General features: G+C 38.3%; 1 protein-coding gene across 1 annotated transcript in view; it reads right to left on the reverse strand.

Moving 5' to 3' along the window:
• Positions 1 to 16,306, reverse strand: part of LGI1 (leucine rich glioma inactivated 1) — a 35,454-nt gene extending 19,148 nt beyond the window's left edge. The window contains exon 1 of the mRNA XM_074874939.1: positions 16,155 to 16,306. The gene's annotated coding sequence lies outside the window, so the exon portion shown is untranslated. The remainder of the gene's footprint in view (positions 1 to 16,154) is intronic.
• Between the last annotated feature and the right edge of the window lie 139 nt (positions 16,307 to 16,445).

The following is a 16,445-nucleotide window of genomic DNA, read 5'->3' on the forward strand; positions in this document are numbered from 1 at the left end:
CCACATAGTCACTCTATATGGTAAGAATCGAATAGCTTATTTCTTCCAATGTATCCAAACTGTTTGATAACAACAATTTTTTATAATAATCAACCATCTAATAACAACCTTAGTGCAGGTATATGATGGTCAGAGTTAAAGATACTTTTGCTAGCTGTCATTAGAGGTATTCACCACCTATCATTACTTGTGTTCTTTGGTCAGACTTAGCACAACTTTTGTGGCTTGGTTTCTAGACCAAACATAGGCATTTATTATTATTAATATTTACTAAAACCACTTTTTTAGCAAGTATTCTCGAATATCTGGTTAAAATGTGAATACTTCTATGAGTAAACCGGTTTGCTAAAATATCTGAGGAAAGCAAACACAAATGGTCAGAACATAGAGCCAAAAATGATTTTTAAAAATATTTAATCCTTATTTGAGGGATTAATGCTGCTTCACTGACTATATTTGCATATTTGCATTAGCCCGATATGTTTTCATTACCAACATATGACAAAATTTTAATCAGCTTCCTGTGGTTTCACACTCACTACATTTCCCTTTATTTCATCCTTCTTTTAGAAAATTGTGTTGCCTTTTCTATGCTCAGGATGAGCTGCCTGCACATATGTGGCCTAATCCAAAATCCACCGACGGTGGTGGCAAGACTTCAGTGAACTTTACTGTGCTTGGTGTTCAGCTCATAATATTACACCACACAGATGCGCAAATAGACTGAATCACACCCCAATATTCATGAGTCTCCTAAAGAACAAAACACTGTCATTGCTATCTTACCACTGCATTTGGAGCAGGATTTTGAGATCAAAGACCCCTAGAAACATCTCATGAGTTTGAGTTTTCACTCTCTAGTGCCACCCTTTTAACAAATTCTGCAGCAAATGGCAAATTTAAAGCAGCTGAGACCGAGGCTGTACTTTCAATAAACAAAACTAAGACTTCTGAATTCTAAGCAGTCCTGAAAAGACTATGCTTCCTGGTGGATCTGGCACCAACAGCCATTGCCAGGAAGAGGCCTTCTGCAGGTTAGGCATAATAAAACTTGAGATGCCTTTACAACAGCTCATAGCACAGACTAGCTTGGGAATGATCACAGGGCTGCCCAGAACTTTTTATTTGGAAAGTTCTTCTGACTTTGCCCTGTGCTGTCTATACAGGTCCGTATTAAGGATACCCTTCTTTATTACACCACAAGAGTTTCATTAAAAGCAGAAGAACCAGGCCAGTCCCTGTTCAAAAAGCTGAGGAAATGGCTACTTAATTGCTGCCAACTTTAGAGGAAAGAAAAACTCAGAGGGTGGTCTCCTTTCCCTTGCATAAAGTAGCCAGTTCACAGTTCACTGTGGAGTTAGAAGTCATCACCTCTGAAGACAGTCAGGTCTTAGCTCTCATGGCCAAAATTGCATGGTGATGCAGAACACTTACTCCACTGAGCATATCCTGGGGAGTGTGCAGGTGGCTCTAGGACTGCTCGCTGGCTTAGGTATACCAGAATTTGTCCAATGACAAAAATTATGTCAGGAGAGATGTACTGTTACTGGAACTGTCATTCTTTAAGAAAAACAGATGAGCAGTATATTTCATCCAAATAGAAGCTAGACAAAATTAATCTATGTTTAGGTTTTATTTTGTTACAACCAAGGACTTCTGACATCTTCATGATTCTTGATGCTTTATTTTCAATCACAGGTTTTTAAATAGTAGAGAATATTAGAAATTACCTCAGAAGACACTTTAAAGCTATGGGATTTCTACCCCTTGTGATTTTTGAAAGGCTCTCTGAGGCTGGGAGGGACCTAGGGAGGACACCTCATCTAACCTCCTGGGTAACCAAGAAAGATAAAGGCTAAGAAGCTAGATATCAAATATCCAAAATGTACTATGTTTTGATATCACATGACTTTTAAACCAGTATCACAAAATTTTAAGGGCCTAATCCATCATCTTTGAACAGCTGATATTGACAATACTGCTAATATTAAGTGTGTTTACATGTTCTGTGGGATGCCTGTTCATATTGATCTATCTTCCAAGGCAGGCAAATAAGTGCCACAGCTCGGTAGCTTAACATTATGTAAGTAAAGAAAAAGAACAAACTATCAAACAGAAAAATCCATTAACTGTGCTTCAGGTCAAACATGGACATAACCTCAACTACTGGATTGGCCCTTCACTATGAGAAAGACCCCACAAATCCTATCGATCTCGTTATATATTGACCCCCAGTTTCCTCTGGGGTTGTCTATTCCTGTTCCTCCAAATGAGATTGGATGCCTGAATCCCAGAGCTGGGATTCCTCAGCTCTTCCCCAGCTCCTGCATTCTGTTTTCCAACAGAGAGGGATCTGTTGCTTGCTCAGGTTTTTAAAAGACTCATAAACTCTGTTACAAAGCACTATGCTTTGCAGCACACAATCCAGTAGCATGAAGTTAACTGCTCTCCTAAATACTAGCCACTTTTCTCCAGATGAAAACAAATAGTTCATGCTTTGTTTCTATTGTCTGTGTTTTGCCTTGAAAATGCTGACAATGGATATTTAGAGTTGGGGGGGGGGGGGGGTAGGGGAATGAAAAGAGCAAGCATACAAGCTCAGGAGCAAAGGAGAGCCCAATTCAAAGATGTGTGAAGCTGTGCTACTTCACAGTTCACAGCAGGAACTGAGACCACACCTAATATAGAGGGAAGCATTAAGAAAGGAAAAAATAAAAAAGGAACACCGGGTTTTCAGTTGCTGCAGAAATGTGCACTTTCTCAATTTTTCAAGAAAACTTTCAAGAGCGTTTGCCTGTAGTTAATTTATACTCTGGGAAGATCAACATCTCACGTGTGCAAGGCTGGAAATGGGGACACTTTTCAGCCAGACAACATACCCATCCACTTCAGTGGAACTGACATCACACTCACCACCTAGCATGCATCCTACCGTAAGATTAAGGTGCCCTCTATAGGAACCACTCAGGGAGAAAAAGTCGTGTTCAAATGTGCAAGATACCTTTTTGCCTTTTTTTCCCTACACAGCCTGACCAGACATTAAAAGCATGATACTACTGAGAGAACCTATGCTTAATTTATAATTGGAAATGGTCTCATGACTTCTGACGTGGTGATATTGAGAACATAGTTCTGTGCAACACTTTCCTTAATGGGATGGTTTCTCTCCTCCTCACTCTTCCATGGGCTCTTGGTTCTGCCCTCTTCCACAGCTCACTACTGGTATTTCTGGCTCTAATGCTATTCTCTAAACTGGATTAAATAAATAATCTGGTAAAAGAACAAAAAACAAATAAAACCCTGAAGAAGCCCAAAACTTTCCAAAACAAAACAAGAATTGCTGAGCCAGAACAAGCAGCTGAGGACACGAGTGGGCAGGGAGCACGGGTTTCACTGTTAGAGAAAATGTATAGGGACCCACACGTCTGAGGGGCAGTTTCATATTACAAATGCTCATAGACATTTAAATGAACCATAGGTCAGAACTGGTGACAAAATACCTCAGTCTGGACCAAACAGGACAAGGTATGAAACATCATAAAATGCCCTAGTATTTAGCTAGATTGTTTAAAAGTTATCGTCTAACTGGAGGACAGACACACAACAGGTGTATACAAACTGACACTTGATAATTATGATCTCCACTCCCTTGCACTATTTATTAATTTAGTAGTTATTCATAGGAGGTATCCTTCATGCCTACAGTAAAAATACAGAGGGATAGAAAATCCCGTCCAGTAAGAACCCTGTATCTGAAACAAAATGTCCCAGATTTTCTAGCATGAGCAAGTGCTTTCTACAGACCCAAAACAACATACCACCGTCACTGTAGCTAAATGCCATTTAATTGGCAGCTAGAAAAGTCTATAATACATTTCTTCATGGAAAAATGTTTGAGCTCTTCCAGTTTGCCAAGATGCTAATTAAAAACAGACGGCATGTTATAAAATCCTTTCCTTGACCTGTGCTATCTTACATTGCCCTTCTGTACTTTTTTCATGGCATTGGCTCCCTGCAGAATTACTCTAATCTTTATAAACTTGTATTTAATTTTCGTTGTCATTTTGTGGACAGAAAAAAAGTAACTGTTATTTATTTAAAGGTAAATAGGAAATTTATTTGGTACATGGCAGGAATAGCAGGCTTTTGAGGAGAGAATCTTCACTCATTAAAAACAGAAGGTTTCTCCTGAATAATTCACAGTGAAAGAAATCTTAGTGCCACTGAAGTCACTGAAATAGTTCAAGTAAAAGTCTCGCTGGAGTGCCACTGACATAATGAATTGTACAATGAGAAGGATGTGCCTCATCAAACACATTATTTTTTCATCATTGCTAATCAAAATGCTTTACAAAGTGGGGATTTGGATCAGCACTGAGACATTTTAAGGGGTCATTGGTAATAGCTCCACGAGTGTATTTTACTGATGTTTTTATTGTTCTTAACAATTCAAGAAATTTGGAAAAATACCTTATTCTGGTAAGACTTAATCCTTTTTACCTCAGGCAAATACTAGATCTGCCTGACATTCCACCCTATGGTGAGCACGCTGCCACTGCACAAGCCCAGCACAGATTCTCCATCAATTAAGATACTGCACCAAGCTGAACTCCCTGGTCCCTTTTCCTTACAAACCACACCCCCCTGCAGAGGAGACTCTGGAGGGCTGAAGAAGTCCATCACATCCGTTTGCTCATGTGTCAACATGATATTTACTCAGTACAGCTTTAAGAAAGGATTTGCTCTTTTAGCTGCTGGCTCTCTCCCTTTGCAGTGGGAGAGCAAAACCAACACAACATAGTTATCTAAGAACTGGCTGTAGTTTTAAATGTAATTTTCATAGCAACAGAGATACACATTTTAGTTATGACTGCTCAGAAGCGAAAAGATTTTCCCTACCTTGAGTATGATAATACTCACATTTTGAGCTTACAACTCTTCCTATGTATCACTTTTCTAAAATAAAAATCCAAATTCCATACAGCTGACTTTTTTTTAGACACTAATCACTTCTAGGCATCTGCAAGTTTCCACTGTTGCTGCCCTTGTGATTTAGGCAAAGAGTCATTAAAACTGGAGGGCCTAATTCCCAGCCTCAATATAATACATCAGTAAGAAGTAGTAAGCTCCTTCATGAAGCAATATAGCTCCCCAGCTAAATAAATGGCACACACTACTGATTAAACAAAGGCACATGTGGCTTTTTTTCCTAAGCATTTTTTGAAGCAAACAGATAAATATGTAAGAGAAAAAGAGACGGACAAAAAAACAGGAGTGGGAACTCAGAGAGCAGTAGAGACATCACAGAAACCAAGATCCTGGACCACAGGCACTGGAAAGGGAGACCTGAGAAACATCCCTAGAGAACTCCTTGGAGCAAGTATTGGCTGAAAAGAGCTTGGAGCTGCAAATAGTCTCCTGCTGTTCAATTTGCTCTTCACTCAGGGAAATGAATGCTATACATTCTTTGCAAATAAAGACTGGATCAAAGATACCTGGTTCTATTAGCAATTTATTTTCCTAAACAGAACAATTCAAAATAGTGACTTTTTAGATAACTGCTCAGGTCAGAAGTAGTAACAATGCTCTACTCTATGTTTCTGACACCTCTGCCTCCCCTCCGTTCATATACACATTATATACATTAAGATCTCTCTCTCTTAAGAGCTATATATAGCTTCTATTCACAGTCGAGCACCACAACCACTTATTCATTCTTTTCATGCTTTACCTGCTGTTTTCAAGGCTGCCCTGATGCTAAAAATAGCTTCGTGTATTAGAGAAGGTTGCTATAGATTCAGAATGGGTGATGTTAGGAAGACAGCTTAATCCCTCTTTGCTGAGGACATGGAGGATCCGTGTGGATGTGGCTGACGGGCAGCTGTATTATTATCTGTGACCTGCGCTGTGGTGCCCTTTCATAAAGATTCTCAGGCTCCAAGGTTGGGGTATTTGTATTGTTCTAAGGCTGCGCTGAAGTATATCAATACAAATCATGGATGTTAGAATAAGTTTAAGGCTTTGTTTTTCACATACTGTAGCGTTAGATCACAGTACAACAGTACCTTCAACAGCTACCACATTAGCTTCTTTTTAACTGGGAAAACAATTTAATATTCTGTTGTATGGGCATATTTTTCTGCAGGCGTTGACATCTCCAAGTAAGAAAGTATCAAAATGCTTCGCTAGTTGTTCTTACTACAAAGTTGAAAGGATGACAATTCATCATCTATTTGATTACTTTCAAGACAGCAATGAAATCTTATAAAAAAATTGTACTATATACTGCTGTCTTGAACTTCTGGCAGCATGTCCTCTGACAATGCTGACAAAGCTAATGTTAATTTTGGAAGTTACCTTCCTGTCTACAATTTAATGGACAGTGCAAGTGAAAAAACTGCTTATACATAACTTACCAACTCATATACTGCATAAAACAGTGAAGTGTGCTATTGATAAGTGTCATTTGACTGTTAAGGTTATGAAATTTAAAGTTTTCAAAATTCGTCTGACAGAAATTTTGGAATCATAGGAAAGATTTTATTTTGTCAAGCTTGAACATGTGAAAGTTTTGAGGACTGTCTCTCGGACATCATTATCTCTATACTCTGCAATTAAAAGCATTTTAAAATATTTTCCAGATTTTAGAAATCACTTTTCTACATTAGGAGAATATCACTGGTTGATCCTTCCAGGATGATAAAGATCAGATTAATGGAGATAAGCAAGTTTCTGAATAAGACTTGCTTTTCTTTCATAATGTAAGTAAAATGCTTCCAAGTGGTAATAATCTGATCTTGAATTTGAAGGCAAAATACATGAGTTAAAGGGCAGGTTGCAAGAAAGAATGGATGCCAAAATATTGGTCATTAAAGTAACTGGAGTTTTATTCCATGGTATACATTAGCTCCCAAACATTTAATAACACAGGTTCATTTCTGTATACAGAATACCTTAAACTTACTCAGCTACATTAACTTTCTAAAAAATTAGGTGACTTTAGAAAATGACAATGAAAAGAAGTTGAAGCTCGACAGAAAATTATATGAGAGATTATGCTTCAGGAGTCCTGTATTAGGAACTGAATTTAACATTTCATCTCCAAATACCGATTTTTCTAGTTCTTAAAAGTTGTGGATAGATTACAACCATATCTAAGATAAATGAGGTAGTCAGAAGAATATTTTCCTTTCGTTACCAGACTCAGATTATAGAAACCTGACAAATACTGACTCTGTTAACGCTGAGATTCAAGTAAAAGTTAGTTGTACAGGGAAAGAGTGGCATGCATTGACTAAAACAAGATTATTAAAATATATTAAAATGGATCCTAATATAACTTTAAATAATACAATCCACCTTTTAAGAACTTTATATTGGAGGACAATGTAATGCAAACTTGACAGAAGATTCCATGATATGCTAAAGGAAATGGTTTTTCACTCAAATCTCACTTCATGTCCTGACCCGTATCCTTCATGTGGTTATGTTTTATTTCCATTTGAGAAAGGCAGTCATCTAGATATGTAACTGTTAACATTTTAATGTATCACTTGCAAATTGAATGTGGTTTCAGCAAGTAGCAGGATCTCCCCCAGGGTACAAGCTGGAATATTTTCTTTTTACTTGCTATAGATAGTTTCCTCAGCAATTTTTTGAGTCTGCCATTTTTACTTCTAGAGTTGTGGATACTGCACAGCTCAGTGTTGCTGGCTATTAAGTAACATAACTTGATATTTGAAACTAAGTTAGACTAATTGTTCCTATTTAAGATAGTTATCCTTCCCATTCCACTTAGGAGCCATGGAATGAATAGTATCCTAGCAATACTTTTAGTAGAAAGGTAGATAGTATTTCAGTACTTCATGTCTGAATGATATTGGTGATTAAATAACACAAAATTGTATTTAATTTGAAATATAACCCCTATTATTTCCAAAGTCTGGCAATCAGTAGTATACTTTTACTAATGAGAGGTCAGTTCTAGCAGAATGGCTTATGGTATTATTAATTAAATGAGGTCTCACAGTAGTACCCTACGTTCATAAAAAAAAGTGAAATAGGAATTTTTACTGATTCATCCTACTTCACTGCTCAGAGCAGCCTCTTTATATTCCTGTATCCTTCAGTTTCCACTGAAAGATCAACTATTGATCACTTCAACCCAGATACTATCAGCCTCTACATGCAGTTACTGTACTACTTTACTACGTAAGTAATCCCAGTGAAATCATAAGGTGAAATGAGGATTGATTCTGTCATCATTATGCCTTATTATGCTCTTATATCTTGATTTTTAAAATCTATCTTTGAGATTTCAAACACTTGACTACACCACTGTGTATTGCAAATAATCTCTGCTATGAAGTATTTTCTTAGCTTTAGGACAACCAGTGGAAAACACTGTTTTTAGTACAGTTTGCAGCACTGACCACCTTGATTCCTGGATTAAGATCTCAACTTTTGGTTATGTTAAGATGCAACACGTCTCTGAAAAACCAGGTGTTTTCTGGAACATGTATGTAGGAATGAGATTACATTATATCTTAGACTCAGACTCTGAGGCACCTTTCCTTTCCAGGTTTTCTAGAATGCTAGGTACACGAACAGTGCTTAACTGCGTCTGTGACTCACAAGATAGTCACTTGTCACTCACCTTTTTATGTAGAAGACTTTATATTCAACTGTAAATGATTTGTACCTTCCCTCAATTCTCATCATAAATGAATGTTACGAATATACATACATGGTAGACATTATGCACAAAAATGCCTATCAGGAAACAAGGGAAGGCATATGTTTTCCACTATGGTTTAGAAGTGCAATGGACTACAACTTTGCTCACTTTTTTAATTTTCACAAAATAAATCCAGTGGGAAATGATACAGTTTAAAAAAACCCAAGTACATTGCTTGCTTGTCAGTTGTTTTTTTATTTCCACTTTACTGTACATTCCTTCTCTTGCTTGTTATTTTCTTCCATTTTTTCATCTTATATAATTCTGATATCAAACTGGAAAAAAAAGATTTCCCTTTTTCTTGGATTTATGTATTTGAATGCCATCAGTTGCTTTCCACCATAGCAGATCTAGACATAAAAGTAGGATTAAACATTCTTTGCTCTCTTAGGAAAATGTTCATACTTCAGGGAATTTAAGCATAATGCACTTCTAAAATCTCCTCAAATGAAAACTGGAACACATTGAAGGAGTTAGTTTCTGTATTCTACTTATTTCAATGTAGGTTGATAAAACTAAGAAGTAGTATTTTGTGCATACTGATAATTACTTTTTAATTAAATTCTTGATAGGCCGAAGTCACTATACTTGTTTATACATGCCACATGCATGTTTAATCTTTTAGTGAGCTTTGTTGTCATTAGAGCTGCCAGACTGTAAACTCTGAAGACCAAAATTACCTGCCACACAACAAACATGGCACTAGCAGTGACAATTAAAGGACACTAGACAGGAGTCTATATCTCTGTAGGGATTTATTAGGCAAAATTCTTCACTTTTTGAAAAAAAAAACCACCAAACTTTAGAGATAACATGGGAGGCTGCTTCCAAAAATTATTTTTTGATTGAAGTCTACTTTATTATTTATTTCCATAACTGAATCAGTCTTTATAGGGTCATACTGGCATTATTTACAACACATCTTAAAAAGGAATTGTGGCCTAGTTTATTTTAATGATATTTTTTGAAGTTCACAAAAAATTTTGGATCAAGGTTGTTGCCACAAGTGCTCCATTAATTGCAACAGAATGAATGAATGAATGAAACAAGCTGGTTTTCAAGATATTATGATAAGATTCTTACATAACTCTGTAGCATAGTCAAGAAAACTAAAATAGCTGTTAGAAATTGAAACAGTTCTTCATGTATCTGTGATTCATTAGTGTGTTAAGAGTATAAGTGATGCTACCATCAAATAAAGTGTTGAGCACGACTTAAACTAATTCAGTCCATGATAATGAAGATTAAGGCTGCTTCTCTGCCAACAGTAACAAAAAAATTATTTTGTGAATTGTGCTTAAAGTTGAGAGGCCTCATCTGCACCACAGGAGGTGGAGCTAATGGAATAAAACAGGTTAGGCCATATTTTCTAACATTGTGGCCTAAACTGGGATTCTATTTACCATATTGATCAGCTAAGAATAAGGGTGCAATTTCCTCATATTTTGCTTCTTCAGAGATATTCACATCAACTGAAAGTTTCAACTCCATTTTTAATAAAAGCCTTTGGTTTTTTATACTTTTAGCCTATCAGCAGAACAAACTCAATCTGGAATTTGAGATGTGCACTGTCCTCTTCTTGAGCTTTGCATTGGTGTTTATAAAACTAATTCCCAAACTTTGGTCTCAGACTAAGTGCTCTATAGATGGCAAACAGAACCACTGCCTTCAGATAAAGTCTGACTGCATTAGGCAGTTAAGTAGGTGTGGAGGTTTGCAGTGATTTGTTCACCCTAGAATTACAGGAGACTGGAATAAGAAAGGTCTATGGGTCAAATTCTACTTCATATGGCCTTCTAAAATTCCATCTTCTGTCAGTTCTGCCTTTAGTTATACAGAATCAGGGCCAGATTTTCAAATGAACCAAGTATTCCAAATTGTTTACCATACTGGAATCCTTACTGTTCTAGAAATTCTGTCCCCACACAATGTATCTGACATTGATCACCGATAGTGTTAAACAGAAATAATTAAGAGGAAAATTTCCATTGATAATTGGAATTTAGGAAATTCTATGCTCTTATAATAGGATTAGATATCATATTATTATCTCTATTTTATCTTATTAACAAATACAATGCAATACAATGATTGCAGTTACTTATACAAAGGTCTGGGATTTTGGAACAAGGGAGGAAACTGATGAACAATCAGCTGCTATTTTTTCAAATGCACTTTTCTAACAATGATTACATGCTGAAATGGTAATTGCAACTTCAAAATAGCATAAAACAGCACAGCTGCTCTTGAAATAATGGACATAGCACAGACTTGTCTATGATATTTTTTGTAACTGACTCTATACTGGAAAAAATTTTGAATCTAGAAGTGCTTTTATTGAATACATTACTTATCAGCCAAACAAATGAAACTGCATTTGCCTTTTACCACAGCAACATTGACATCTAGTGGCTAGTTAAACTCCATATTTGATATCCTTTGTATGACAAAAAACATGGAACATACCATCTACTGAATTTGACAAAATAAACATGAATTGCAACAGCCTGCTCTCCTTACATAATCTCTAGATGATTACAGAATGATGGTAGTCTTTAATGACTAGCCTGGAGTGACCAGTCCCAGTGATGGAAACTGGTGAGTGTGAGCCACTGCCTCTCAGCACAGCCCTGCTGGTTTTCCCCGACTGTCAGGAAGTCTTAGGCTTGGGAGTCAGCTGCCTAACTGAAGTATATACCTTACTTGGGGCTTGTTGGGACCCATAGCACATCCCTAAAGTTGTACACAGGTACATCTAAAAGAAGAACTACACTTACTGAATGTGATGTTACTGGCATATGTGAACATCCATTTTTAGTTCTGCTTGCTTTTCTACAAATTACTAGGGGGCTTTAGATAGAGAGAGATGAAAATCAGGAACACGACAGATGCCATGAGACTGTTCGTACTATGAAGACACGAAAATAAATGATTTGGCAACTTCATAGATGTGTAGAAGATAGGAAGGTGCCAATATCAAATAATGTTAGAAAGTCTAATTTCATCATTTTTCAACAAAATAACTGGCTTAATGGAGAAAGAGGAAAGATTAGACAGGATAAATCTCAATTTTACTAGCATTCTTGATGGTTCCACATTACTTTCTCATAATCAAACTCAAATGTAGTCATAAATGTCCTCTGCAAACAGGTCTTATGAAGCATATAGTTGTCAGTGACAGCCTTGCCCTTGCTCTCCATACCAGTGGTAGCTGCCTCTCCTGGCCTGCTGGCAAAGCTGCCTTATTTATTTCATTAAAAATTGGACCAATTTTGTAATCAGCTAACCAAACTAATTTTGACCAAACAAATCAGAAGCTGTTGAGTTTAAGCAACTTTACCAGAAGATCTTAGGAGGCAATAATCTCCTGCAGGAAGGTTGAGGTACTTCTTCCTAGCTAAATACTGATAAGGACTAAACAGCTATGCTTAGTGTTTCTTAGAAATATATAGAGAAATCCAAGTCTGAAGAAGAGCAATAAAACATATAAGAGTTCTCAAAAATGTAACCTATATGGAAAGGTTAAAGTACTTTACTTTCTTTACCTTCAAAAGGGAAGGCTGTGGGCATGAGGACAGGCAGAGAGAGTTGGGTTTGTTCAGCCTGGAGAAGAGAAGGCTCCAGGGAGACCATATTGCAGCCTTTCAGTACTTAAAGGGGGCCTACAGGAAAGATGGGGAGGGACTCTTTATCAGGAGTGTAGGGATAGGAACAGTTCTAAACTGAAAGAGGTAGATTTAGATTAGATCTAAGGAAGAAATTCTTTACTGTGAGGGTGGTGAGACACTGGAACAGGTTTCCCAGAGAGGTTGTGGCTGCCCCCTCCCTGGCAGTGTTCAAGGCCAGGTTGGACGGGGCTTTGAGCAACCTGGTCTAGTGGAAGGTGTCCCTGCCCAGGGCAGGGGAGTTGGAACTAGATGGTCTTTAAGGTCCCTTCCAACCCAAACCATTCTCTGATTCTATGATATACGTCTTCCAGTATTTAAAGATTTGTTATTCAAATGATGACTCTTGCTTTCTGTACCAACTAATGTAGGGCATTAAGAAATAATCTCAAGTAGCAACAAAGGAGATTTATCTTAGATATTAGGAAAAAAACGTATATACCTGTAGTGCTAGGGCCTGAATAATAGGCCCTGAAACAAAGTTGACCTCTAGATGAACCTCACAACCAAACATTATCCAGTATTAGTATCTGCTAATTAGTAAAATCTGTATTACCATTAGCATTTATTAATTAGTATCTGATCATTAACAAAATATGTATGCTCACTAGTGAAAGATGTAGCTTAGACAAGAGGTAATTAGAGGTGAAGATGAAATGCTCTGAGAATGTGTATCCAACTTCCCTTGTTTAGCAGTGTTCAAGGCTGAGAACCCAAGTGTTTGGCCTTGTTAGAAACTCCCTTGGTTCTCCGCTCCGAGCTCGGCCCAGGCTTTGGGTGGAATCCAACAGGAGGATGAAACCAGATGTTTCCGCTCAAAGAAAAGTGCAAGTCATTCTGACTTGCTGGTTTTTGGTATATAAGGCTGGACCCTCTTGCCGCGACTTTGGATGCCTCACCTACGGATGGACGCATCGCATAGGACTTCCCACTTGCTCTCCAAATCCTCGCTGCAACTGGGGCTCCCCAGCAACTGCGGATCTGGATGTTGGTAACATATGCAAGTGGTGATGTATCTTTCCTAATCAATACTTAAGAGGTTAATAGATATTTATGCTGTGAAATCTCCTATACTGGAAGCTTTTAGGAACAATTCAATAAGCATGTGAGGTATGATCCTTTGAATTCTGCATCTCTATGACTTAATACCTTCTTTTAGTAGATGCACATTGATAAAACTGCCCCCCATAAAAATACGGGGGAATTAAATAAACAAATGAACAGGTTATTTAAGTAAACATAATGCTGCCCCCAAATTATAAGAAAGTCAGAAGTCTGTCCTGAACACACATCCCAGATGTTAAAATGCACCTTTTACTCTCCAGTACAAATGACATGAGTCATGTATTCATAAATGTCTTCACGACAGCACCAGTTTTACCACCCATTTAATGAATTTGGATGACTAAGAAGTGGCAAATTCAATAAAATAATTTTTGTCTTTTTCTTTTTTTTTTGCATAGTGAGGCTATCTCCGTGGTCTACATGAAATGATCTGATATTACATAGGTGACTGGAAGAAAGACAATATGAATTTAAATAGAGAGAAGCTGATGAACTCTTGGGATTATTCTTGGGAATCATGGACATTACCTTGTATTATTAAGAATATCCCTGGGAAGACTTTTTGGGGGAAGAAATTGCCATTTCTTCTTCCCAAAGTTTTCTATGGAATTGTTACACTGAGTCATCAAAAAACTGAGTGGTTACAGTTGAAGTAAGAATATGTTGATGATTTGAAAACTTGGGAAGAAAAACATTTATTTCCTGAAGGTTTTAAAATCATGTCTGACTTAAGCTTCCTGAATACACTCATACGTAGCCCATTTCTAGATTTAGGGCAGGAGTAAAGTAGGAACTGCAGTGATGTTGTCTCCTTTGTGGGCCATGAAGTTCAGTGCTACTGTAATTTAAGAGTATAGTTTCACTTTACTGCTAAGATGATCTAAGACAGCTGCTGCTCAAAGGGCGACCCTCATTTCTCACCTCCTCCTTCCCTCCTGCCCCATCCCTCCATCCCTAACCTTTTTTAGCACCACCACTGTTACTCATCAGGCACCACAGCAGGACAGTCAGAGGAGCTAGACCAGCAGAAAATCAAATACTGCAGTTGAGAAGTGGTCAGATGAGCAGTAGAGCCAGTTCAAGAATAGGAATGCTCTCTTCAGCAGCAGCTAACCCATAGATTGATTTACCTGTAATGGAAAACTGCTCCTAAGGTTTGGTTGTACAATCACTGAAATCCAACTTAAAACCATAGCACGTCTCACCCTGCAAAGAGTTATGCCCATCTCTTCTCTTCTTTTTCCCCATATCTTTCAGTCCTGTGGGGCTCATATGAGAGAAGTGTCCTTTTTGGTGTCAAAGCATATTGATGCTAGACTTAAACTATGGATCCCATAGGATCAAACCATAATACTTATAGCAAGGGTTAAGGACAAGTCCAGTTTCAACTTCCAATTTATTTAGGAGGCCATTTCTGATCCACTTTCCCAGCTGTAGATTACTGTAGCCCACATATAAAAAGCAGTCAGGTGATGTTTGAAAGCAATGCAGTCAGAAAAGCATAACATTGTAAAATGAAATTATCTAGCTGCTATTCTCAGAAAAACTGTTTATAAAATAACTTCAGCATCTACAACAGTTGCTATAGTTGGACTCACTGCAGAATTTTCCTCTGTCCCGGAAACTTTATTTTTACTATGCAGACTTCTGCTTTTGTGGCCACAGCACAATGCCAAGAGATTCAAGAATTGTAAATCTTTCCTATACCTTTCCCACTTTTCTTCAAAGTGCATAATCAATGGTATGTTGGCCCAGTTTCCAGAATCATGTCAGGATTCATTCACACTAAAGCAGCCTGTCACTTCCGTAAGAAAGGAACAACAAAAAGATGCCTGCTATTACAGCTTCGTGGGTATACATTATTTATTTTGAGATATTTAAATTATTAATTAGGATAATTCCATTTTTGCAACAGAGTCTCTGCCCTTTAGAGGAAACGGGCCACATTCAGTAGGACTTCAGCAGAATACTGCATACACTCAAATAACCATACTGCCACTCAGTTCCTTTCCACAGGACACTTTAGCATCACCTTTACATCCCTTCAGAATGATAACAACATAACGAGTGACACAAATACTAGGTCAGGAGAAAAAATACTTTTGCTTTTAAAACTGAGGTTCGGTAGCCAAGGTAAGGAGGTAGGCTGTCAGCTATGGCGTGTGATTGCCTTACTGCATAATAGCAACTAGGTACAACTTATATATTACAACTTATATATCACAATGACAGTAGTAGTATCTCAATTTTGAAAATTTCCCTATATTAAGTGTATCTGTGGTTTAAGACTCCAGGAATCAATAACACAGCTGGAAACTCTGATACAGTGCAGAAGAAACTATCTGTGATGGATTAAAGAACTTCAGACCTCGTCAGTCAAAATGCTGGTTCAGGTATTGTGCACCCTAATGTTTGATGGGAAACAGTATCAACTCCTTGACAGCTACTTGCTGTATCTGATGACTTAATGCTGAAGATTGGTATTTCCCAGCTACCTTATGAGAAAACAGTTTTAGTTTATAAGGCTCTTTTCTCTGATGCAACCCACTGGCTCCCTAACTCATATCACCCAGTTGCTGTCGGTCCTCGCAGAGTAATTGGGTCACGTATTGCCTTTCCTTCTAACTGCGAGATGCGATTGAAAAGAGAAACCGCTAAAACACGTGGAAATCAATGTTACATATTACCTTGCCGAGGCTGCCAGGGCGTTAATGCGGCTGTGGACGGGGTCTGTGCCGCGGTGAGGGCAGCGCACACACCTACTGCACGAAGCCCGACCCCGGGGACGTCTGGCAGCTCCTGCCCGCCGAGGAGCGGCCGCCCAGGGCCCTTCCCCCCCCGAGGGGCCTCCTCCAGAGCGACCCCCGCCTCCCCGGCCCCTCCCCGAGGGACCCTCTCCGCCGGCCCCGCCGCCGGCCCCGAGCCGTGAGGCTCCGCGCCGCCCCAGCTCAGCTCCTCCAACGGGGACTCCCCCACCC

Source organism: Strix uralensis, chromosome 7, assembly GCF_047716275.1.
Source record: "Strix uralensis isolate ZFMK-TIS-50842 chromosome 7, bStrUra1, whole genome shotgun sequence".
NCBI lineage: Eukaryota > Metazoa > Chordata > Aves > Strigiformes > Strigidae > Strix > Strix uralensis.